Here is a 9661-nt window from a genome sequence, read left to right on the forward strand (position 1 = left end):
ATATCTATATAATTAAAATTATAATAATAGTATAAGGGTTGAATTTTAAACTTTTAAAATTCTAAGGTCTAGTTTGGAATTAAAGTATACATGGGGGGTAACTTTACAAATTCCAAAACTTGAGGACAAGTTTTGAAACCTTTTAAAACTCTTGGATTTTTCATAACTTATGAGTTTAATTAAGGTTTAATGAAAAAAAAAAATTCAAGTTCCATAACTTGAGGACAAGTTATGGAAGACATTAAATCATTTAATGATGACATTAAAAATAGTGACTCTTCTATTTTCATAACCTATGAGACTTAATGACACTTTAAAAAGAAAAACTCTTCACTTTCCATAACTTGAGGACAAGTTATGGAGTTCATAAAAACAATTAAGATCAAATATTCCAATTAACACAATAATCAAATAAGTTTTCTATGATCTAGATTAAACTCATAAGTAAAGATAATTCACATCAACAATTTTCAAGAAATTAGATAATCATATAAACTAATACAAATCTTGAAACTTTGACAATTATCCTTTGAAGACTCTTGGAATGCATAACCTAAAGAGTTAATAAATGAGACATTTCACATCCATAACTTATGGAAGTTTCAAAACTCTTAAGATCATAACTTTAAAAAAAACTTTTGAGTTCCAAAATTTTATGACAAAATTTGTAACTCCTTAAAACCATTTAGATCAAACTTTTAAAACAAATAAAATAATCATATCATTCTATCTTTTAATAAATTGACCTAATTCAACTCTTGTAGTAAAGTGACTCAAATTTTTTAAATAATTAGTTTTTCATAAAATCAAGTAATTATCATAAAATTTGACAAACTTCATGTTTTTTTTTCTTTTTTTTCCTTCAACTTGAAAAAAAAAATACACTTGCATCAAATATAATAGAAGACAACCCATGGCTCTGATACCACTGTTGGGTTTTAGTATACTACAACATCCTATGGTGCACATACAACCCTAAATACCTTGGATCTATATTTTCTTTATTATACATGCAAATGGTTTCCAAGGCATTAAACCTATAACTAGCATGCATTTGACATAAACCATATAATATACTAGTTAGGGAAACATACCTTTTATGTGGCTTGAAGTCTTGATGTATTTGGCCTTAAGAGCTTAGCACCAATAGTATGAAATGCCTCAAATGGAATCACAACACACCTAGGACAAAGGTGGCTCTTGAGAGAGAATTCCATGCACCAAAACACCTCCATATTTCTCTAAGAAAAGAAGTGGTGATTTTGGCTATGGAGTAACCTATTTATATGTAGGATTCCAAGGGTCATGGGTATAACCCATAATCCATACCCATGGGTTTTATTATCCATGGTTCATGTGGCCCAACTCTTTATGTATCCATACATCAACTTGGTCCAACATGGATCATAAGCTCAACACATATAAATATAACTAATTATCATAATTAGTCCCCATAGATTTAATTAGTCTCTTTTGATCACTAAATTAATTCCAAATTAATTCTTGATCGATACTAATTAAAACATATGATTTCATATTAATATATTATAACTTATAATATATTAATAAACCATAAATAACCTTCTCTCAAAAGTCCATCCTAACAAATTGTCCTGATGATATGCAACCCAAATGGACCATGCTACTCTCGGGTCAAGTACATACCAATAATAGTTATGGGCTTAGACATCTAATCCAACAGTCTCCCACTTGGATAAGTCTTAAACTATTATTGCAAGTACGACTTCATAACCCGACTAGCAATCGTAGCTCTTAAAGCCGCTGTCGAACTCTGAACAAATCAATGACGCGTCCATTAGATAAGGGATCATATATTCCTCCATTCTAGATATCATATGGACTGAGACATGTATTATCAATCATTCTCTCTGTCCATTTGTTGTTTCCCGATTTCCGATTTATGATGACTGACTGATTGAACAAATCAAATCAGTCCTGGCTTGGCCAAGCACTCACATGTGTCATCGCTAAATCATCGAGGGGCCCACAGATATCGCTTTTATCCCGAAGGTAAAAGGAATGGATAAACTTCGACTCATATGGCTTGTTCTACTACTTGTTGAATCATACACAAAGGCACATTTTATAACATCGAGTTACCAATGCGTTTTCGTGCAATCAATGTATAACCAACTCACAATAACAACTCATATCTCTAGGTTTTAAGAATATAAGATATTACCGTCTCATGATCACTCGTGATAAAATCCATGAAGTGATTCAAATGAGCGTGGGTTAAATCCAATACTCAGAACTTATGAGCACTCATGAGTGTTGTAGCACCGCTTTGTCCAACATCTTAGACCTCTACAAGCCAGCCCATGACAGTCTTGATTCATATCTACTTCCAACATATGACCGACTGTGGATAGTTTGAATAACTTAGTCATTCAGGAAGAATGACCTAGTTTATTCTGGAAGTCAAAACATGCAAAATGAAACACAAGAATAAATGAATCAAATATGGTATCAAACCCTATGAATATAAATAGACCACTTTTATTTATCACCATACTGATTACTCATTATTTCATTGTTTCAGTTTTATCAACTTTATACCTGAATTAAAAACACTAGTAGTCTCATGCTCCAAGCATGTACACTATGTTTTTCTAAACAATAGCCTTGCCATACACCAAGTATGCACTCTATGTTTGTCTATGATCCTTACTTTGTGAAATAAACCAATTGAACATAATTTCAATGATTCTAATTTCACACTCCCAAATCCTTATCGAAAAATGTGAAAATTTCAAATTCCTATCATTTATCGAAATCTGTTTAGATTTTAAACTTATATGCACTGACCCTCCTATAATGAATATGTACAAAGTCACAAAGACTTGTCAACAGTCATTATAAGGTATTCCAATGGAGATCAACTCCATGGAAACTAAGTCTCATATTCAAAGTACATTGCTTTGGACATGCTTCTTGCGTTAAGTTTTCTAATCTTACACAGATAACTTCCACCTATGGAGACAACTCCATATTCTCATTTTGACTATCACTTCTGAACAAGAGATGCCTCTTTTCAGAATATGTCAATATGGTCCTTCCAAAATTAGCACTATACTTCCAACTGTCCCTGAGCAACCAATCTTTGGTAAACCTCAGATTGTCCTCGACAATTGCTTAATCATTTTAGTCATATCCAATTCTAGACCTTTTCCCTTCTTAATGCCTCTAGGCATTTGGAAAAATTTAGAAATGACAAATATTATAGCACATGCAATCGATCCTGTACCCAAAGCAAATGGTACACGATTCATGATGTCTCGCATAAAGACATGATTCTAGACCAATCTTTTGCTACAATATTTTTATTTGCCATGTTTTCAAAATTTGACTATGAAGAGGGATGTCGTAATCATAATCGAATTTTGAGAACGCAATATATAGAATTTCCTTAAGTTGAACCAATCCAACATGAAATTCATATATATATTCTTGACTAAACATGATTAAGGTCTCAATCTAAGCCTTTAGAACTGAAATGAAGTATATCCTCTCCCTTAATTATAGCAAAACAACTTTTTCAATCCCTGCAGCCTCACGAATTGAAACTTTTGTTTTCTATACTTAACATTGCTAACTTGCAACACTAACAATAATTATCATGCTCCCACTAACATGATGATTATTAGCATAACACTTATGCTCCCACTAGCTTTGACATGTACTCAGAAATCAGCTGGACTTCGAGAAATCAATACTTTATTGACTTTCGTACCAAAGTTCAGATTTCTGATACGAGATGCTTTGATAAAACTTTATCAAAATCATACACCTTTCCTTAGATAGCATGCATGTGTGTCTAAACAATTTCAGAACTATGAAAAGGGATGCCGTAATCATAGTCTCAATTGTTTAGACCTTTTGCCATCTGCTTCAAATCTACTTGGTGGAAGTGTTTCCTCACCATCATTTTCATGAATCGGAGAGAAACCTTATGACCCTTAGATTTTATGGTGTATGTGTTCTTATCCATGTGAATCGTCAAAACCATAGTCACAAGACAAGGATAATGACAAATCCAAACTCATATGGACTGAACTTATGCAATCTTAACTTCTTGCCACCTGGCAGTACAGGGCCTGCCATTGCTTCCAAGTTGTTATGCAACCAATTGAGAACTTTCAGAACTCCTATGCAAAGCCAACTTTAACTGGAATGGGCACAGAATATGTCAACACGATAGGTTATAAACCTCAAGTCGTGTGCTAGTGAAGAACCTCAGGTTTTATTCTTGATTAGTTCTTGAAATTCTTTTTAGGATCTTTAAGACTCCCACTATCCTCTTGACATATAAGACTATCTTGCCAAATATTCAAGAGATAGTGCGGATTCTTTATCAAGACAAACACTTCACACAATTGGCCTTAGTTGGTCTTTGTTTTATCCAAAACATCACAACTTACCAATTTCAAATGTACAAGAGTAGGACACTTTTACTCTTACATTTGACAAGTGTTTTAAACCTTTCTTTAAGATATGTCACGCATGTTACAATCTTGGAGTATGACTCTAAGAATTGTTTTGGAACGAAGTATGACTCATCTTCCTGATCTAACCATTTCAACAATTCATGACTCCTCTTCTTAGTCATAAGAATGCACTAAGATGACCTTTAGAGGACTAATTGTGATATGATTTCTAAATCATTAAGATGATCACAAACATGATACTAAAGTACTCTCCCATCTTTTCAGATTTGAGAAACTTTTATCTTTCTGCCTAATTTGATTCTTCCCATTCGTTCTGCCATACATTGAGACTTTTCCAATGTTTCAGAATTATACTTAAACTTGTAAGTATAACCATATTTACTAAACTTTAGTAAATCAAATAGTCTTAACGAGCTTTGTGGTGGACATGACCAGTGCACAAGAATGTGTACTCGATCCCTTTAGTCCTTCACTTGACTCACACATCCATGTGAACAAGTAATTAGTCTTGATTTTCCAATGCTTGAAAGTTCTCATTCATCATACTATTCAACTTGCATGATTCCAAGTTTCGGTCCAATTGAAACTTGGGCGATGAGGAACTTTCCTAATTTGGTAAATTTAGACACTACCACAAATGAAAGAATCAAATCCATTTTCCAATATTGTTGTCAGTGGAATCATATAAGCAACAATTTTCCACAAATGCCATTGTAAGGATACTTCAAATAAATAAAATTAAACAATTTTCTTTTATTTTAAAACTTTGCGGAAAAACTTATCTTTACAATCCACATGGAAAATTGTTGTTATCTATTCCTTAGCAATATATCATAACTTCTTAAGCAACTGCTCAAAATTCTGATGCGATCGAAATCCACCTTCACGATCATAATCAACATATACTTCCTTTAAGTTTTCTCTCTATTCTTTGATTCTTAAAACATCAACATATGACCCAGTCACATCATGTAATGAGGATCTCAGAATAGAACTTAACAGAGTTAGATAATGGGATCTACCTGATGTAGAGTCAAACTTATTGACTTTAACATCCTTAGGTAAATTTGGCAGCTTTGCAATCAACGCCCCTTCCTTTGGCAAAATAAACATACGGACCCTTTGGTAATGGGACTATCTCAGACTTAGCCTTTCTCTTTACCATTTGGTCAACCGGGTTGACTATGGCCAATCCGTTTCCATTGGGAAGAGAATGCTTTTTCTGGATTTCCAGTGTCACCATTGTCACTGTCCATAAATTTTTTTGGAAGTTGATCTTCTAATCAAATTTGCTTTACTATCGTTCCAAATCATTGCTGATTCAGCAGCACCAAGCAAATAGATATGATCATTAAGGTTCATGTCATACTCTGTTTCATAGTAGTCCCAAAGGAACTCACTATGTGACTTAGAAAGTGATTGAACATCCAACTTTCTCAAGACTTTGACACCCAACTCTCCCGGCTTGTCAATATGTGACTTCATCTCTAAGATGTGATCACACATAGACCTTGCTTGCCATTAGGGCTTGAGTGACCTTGAACTTGTGGGTTAGGGAAAATAATTGGAGGAGGTGGAGGAAGAGAAGTATGACTTCCATGAGCCAAACTCGGGAAGTCATATTCATTAGGAAAGCTTGGTTTGGGAAGATCATTGTTGTCTAAACCAGACATCAACAATGGGAGAAATTCACGTAAAGTTGATTTAAGTCCTTAATATAACACCCAATATGATATATTAAGGCTAGGACCCAACAAACTATTTTATAACTTGGAAGAGGGATGCCGTAATCCAAGCTATAAAATATTTGAAGGTAGGTGAATGACGTTCACCAATTTCCACCAAGATAAACGAAATGTATTATTAGGTTTTAATTGGTTTTGAAACTCCTAGATTCTTTTGAGATTCATTGAACTTTTCAATGGCATGTTTCAATCTCGAGTGTGCCCTTCAGGTTTTGTGACTGGGATGCCGAGGATCACAAAACAAGGTGTGAAGTAACCATGCAAATATACTTGGTACCCTTAATATTTACCCCTCAATCGATGTGCCGGTTAACCACACACGCTCCAACGATACTATGATAAACATTAAGTTACCCTTTGCCTACCTTGTTAAGTCCAGGTTAGTGTGCCGGTTAACCACACACGCTCCACTAACAGCTTAAACAAAGTGCAAAGTGTAATTTCATGGATTAGCACCTTATTCACATTTTCCTAAGTAACTAAGATTGGGAATTTATAAGTGTTTAGTTACTTAGTATTTATCATTATACTTATAATGAAGGGAGAATTATAGTCCTTGTCCTACCTGTTCGGCTAACGACCCTCCACCGGTCAAGGAAGCAGTGAGTGAGAGTGGACACCAATTAAACTGCCATTTTATAGGCAGTAACCTTATACCCCCCTTATAGACCGTCTTCGCGAATGAGGCCTACTAATGGTAAGACGACTTTATCTTATACATATCTAAATAATTAAAATTATAATAATAGTATAAGGGTTGAATTTTAAACTTTTAAAATTCTAAGGTCTAGTTTGGAATTAAAGTATACATGGGGGTAACTTTACAAATTCCAAAACTTGAGGACAAGTTTTGAAACCTTTCAAAACTCTTGGATTTTTCATAACTTATGAGTTTAATTAAGGTTTAATGAAAAAAAAATCAAGTTCCATAACTTGAGGACAAGTTATGGAAGACATTAAATCATTTAATGATGACATTAAAAAAAGTGACTCTCCTATTTTCATAACCTATGAGACTTAATGACACTTTAAAAAGAAAAACTCTTCAATTTCCATAACTTGAGGACAAGTTATGGAGTTCATAAAAACAATTAAGATCAAATATTCCAATTAACACAATAATCAAATAATTTTTCTATGATCTAGATTAAACTCATAAGTAAAGATAATTCACATCAACAATTTTCAAGAAATTAGATAATCATATAAACTAATACAAATCTTGAAACTTTGACAATTATCCTTTGAAGACTCTTGGAATGCATAACCTAAAGAGTTAATAAATGAGACATTTCACATCCATAACTTATGGAAGTTTCAAAACTCTTAAGATCATAACTTTAAAAAAAACTTTTGAGTTCCAAAATTTTATGACAAAATTTGTAACTCCTTAAAACCATTTAGATCAAACTTTTAAAACAAATAAAATAATCATATCATTCTTCTTTTAATAAATTGACCTAATTCAACTCTTGTAGTAAAGTGACTCAAATTTTATAAATAATTAGTTTTTCATAAAATCAAGTAATTATCATAAAATTTGACAAACTTCATTTTTTTTTCTTTTTTTTTTCCTTCAACTTGAAAAAAAAAATACACTTGCATCAAATATAATAGAAGACAACCCATGGCTCTGATACCACTGTTGGGTTTTAGTATACTACAACATCCTATGGTGCACATACAACCCTAAATACCTTGGATCTATATTTTCTTTATTATACATGCAAATGGTTTCCAAGGCATTAAACCTATAACTAGCATGCATTTGACATAAACCATATAATATACTAGTTAGGGAAACATACCTTTTATGTGGCTTGAAGTCTTGATGTATTTGGCCTTAAGAGCTTAGCACCAATAGTATGAAATGCCTCAAATGGAATCACAACACACCTAGGACAAAGGTGGCTCTTGAGAGAGAATTCCATGCACCAAAACACCTCCATATTTCTCTAAGAAAAGAAGTGGTGATTTTGGCTATGGAGTAACCTATTTATATGTAGGATTCCAAGGGTCATGGGTATAACCCATAATCCATACCCATGGGTTTTATGATCCATGGTTCATGTGGCCCAACTCTTTATGTATCCATACATAAACTTGGTCCAACATGGATCATAAGCCCAACACATATAAATATAACTAATTATCATAATTAGCCCCCATAGATTTAATTAGTCTTTTTTTATCACTAAATTAATTCCAAATGAATTCTTGATCGATACTAATTAAAACATATGATTTCATATTAATATATTATAACTTATAATATATTAATAAACCATAACTAACCTTCTCTCAAAAGTCCATCCTAACAAATTTTCCTGATGATATGCAACCCAAATGGACCATGCTACTCTCGGGTCAAGTACATACCAATAATAGTTATGGGCTTAGACATCTAATCCAACATGCTCTGCAGATTTTGTCTTGTTATGGGAGCATCATCATCCTCATCAGTAGGAAGCCGATAGGGACTGAAGTATGTAGAATCATACTCATCATTAGCACCACCGAGAGTGGCACCGGAGTCAGTTGAAGATGAGGGTGAAAGGGGTGTAGAAGTAACTGGGGGTTCTGTTTCAGTAGTCGCCCCCGTATCAGATACGTTGACTCCTACTGTCGGTTCAGGAATAGTGGTGGTAGTGGATTGGGAAAAAATAGGAGTTGGGATTGGAGTTATAGAAATAGGAATAGACGAAACTGGTGGTAAAGTTGTTGTTTGAGATGTGGTAGGTGGGGGAATAGGAGGAACCGAAACTGGAACTGTCTGTTTCGGTTATGGAGGTGGGGTTGGAAGTTTGTTATGAGGAGATTCGGTTGGAGTAGGAGATCGGGGAGGAGTGTTACCTCTCGGTGATGCACGACGAATTTCCTCTTCCTCACCTCCCTCGTCATTTTCTGAGCTAGAAGGAGTAGGACTCTTGGACCTTTTTTCCATCTTTTTAATTTTCTTCGGTTTAGAAGAATCCCCTGTATCAGACTTTCGCTTCGTGGACTTGGAAGTCTTAGACTTATCATCCTCTTTTGGCTCTTTCTTGGTAGAAATCCGTTTACCCCGGTTACTCGGCTTGTCAACAGCATCTAGGGCAGCCTGCTGTTTAGGAGATAGAACTCTCGGTTCCTTGGGAGGAAGTTTTCGATAATCAGCTATGAGTTTACTTTCGGCTGTAACACATCTATACATTGTCTCAGGGATAGAGCCAATGTGAGGAAACTTCAGAGGATCATAAATTATGATTTTCTTGGTGTGAAACGTAGCAATAGACGCAACTAGGGCATCCTTCATCACCGGAATTTCCAAAGAATTTATCGCGCTTCTGGTAATGAGAGTCCAGAATCGTGCACATGAGATTTTAGAATGCCTCGTTGTAGTGTTGAGGCTTTGCACTACTTGAGACCAGATGATCGTCCCATGATCAAGATTGAGACCATTGTAAAGGC

Source organism: Lactuca virosa, chromosome 3, assembly GCF_052849685.1.
Source record: "Lactuca virosa cultivar CGN04683 chromosome 3, Lactuca_virosa_CGN04683_v6, whole genome shotgun sequence".
Lineage (NCBI taxonomy): Eukaryota > Viridiplantae > Streptophyta > Magnoliopsida > Asterales > Asteraceae > Lactuca > Lactuca virosa.